The sequence below is a fragment of the Ovis aries genome, chromosome 8 (assembly GCF_016772045.2).
Source record: "Ovis aries strain OAR_USU_Benz2616 breed Rambouillet chromosome 8, ARS-UI_Ramb_v3.0, whole genome shotgun sequence".
Lineage (NCBI taxonomy): Eukaryota > Metazoa > Chordata > Mammalia > Artiodactyla > Bovidae > Ovis > Ovis aries.
This window is the reverse complement of record NC_056061.1, coordinates 50,199,872-50,200,740: the sequence shown is the minus strand read 5'-3', so window position 1 is coordinate 50,200,740 and position 869 is coordinate 50,199,872. Positions and strand designations below refer to the sequence as shown.

The following is an 869-nucleotide window of genomic DNA, read 5'->3' as shown; positions in this document are numbered from 1 at the left end:
GCTTTATCTCAAGCGTCACAAACGACTCTTTCGAGACAGATGAAAAACTTGAGGGTAAGGAGAAAGACGACTTGCCTGTGATCATGCAGTTTACAAATAATGAAGACCAAAGACGGGTTTTGTCAATGACCACATTCTTAGCCAGTAAATTCCTCTTAATGAAAGAAGTAGCAACGAGGAAACTAGAAGATTCTAGATTTTGTGGCTGTAACTCACTTTAAAAAAAAAATGAAATGCTTCACAAATTTGCATATCATACTTGGTCAGGTTGCATGTTAATCTTCTCTGTATCATTTTGATTTTAGTGTATGTGCTACAGTAGTGAGCACTGTAACTCACACTTACCTTGGCTGAAAAAAGAGAGACCAAAAACAGTTGATTGGCACTACAAATAAACCCACGCAATTTATTAGACCTGACCCCTAGTGAGACTTTCCTTATCTTCCTTCAATCATTAAACTTTGACACGCTTAATTAATGGATACATATGTCAGCTGGGCTTATTGCATATGAAAAATGCTCAGGAACAAACAAAAAATAATATGTTGTTCCCAGGAGCAAGTAAGAGATTATTGATTATGATACGTGAGAGTTCACTCAGGTGCTTCGCTGTAGTTGAGGGAGAGAAAAGAAAATCAGGTTGGTGAAATACAGCTCCTGTAAAGAGGTGGATATTCTCCCTGCTTTTGACAAACTCGATTTATGAGTATAGATCTGGGCCACAGGGTTGGCCACCCAGCAACCACACAAAACCATCTGTGCTTACCTAGTAACTGCTCAGAATAACCTAATTCTCCTGTTTTCAAAGCTAACAATATGAGACACAAAAGGAAAACATACAGAATTGAAAGTGATTACAGGGAGATGGA

The 869-nt window shown here is 38.2% G+C and overlaps 1 non-coding gene across 1 annotated transcript; it reads right to left on the bottom strand.

Annotated features, from left to right (window-relative positions):
- Nucleotides 1–222: 222 nt before the first annotated feature.
- Nucleotides 223–329, bottom strand: LOC114116263 (U6 spliceosomal RNA). Its single transcript, XR_003590251.1, has one exon. It is a non-coding gene; the product is annotated as a U6 spliceosomal RNA (small nuclear RNA).
- Nucleotides 330–869: the final 540 nt, after the last annotated feature.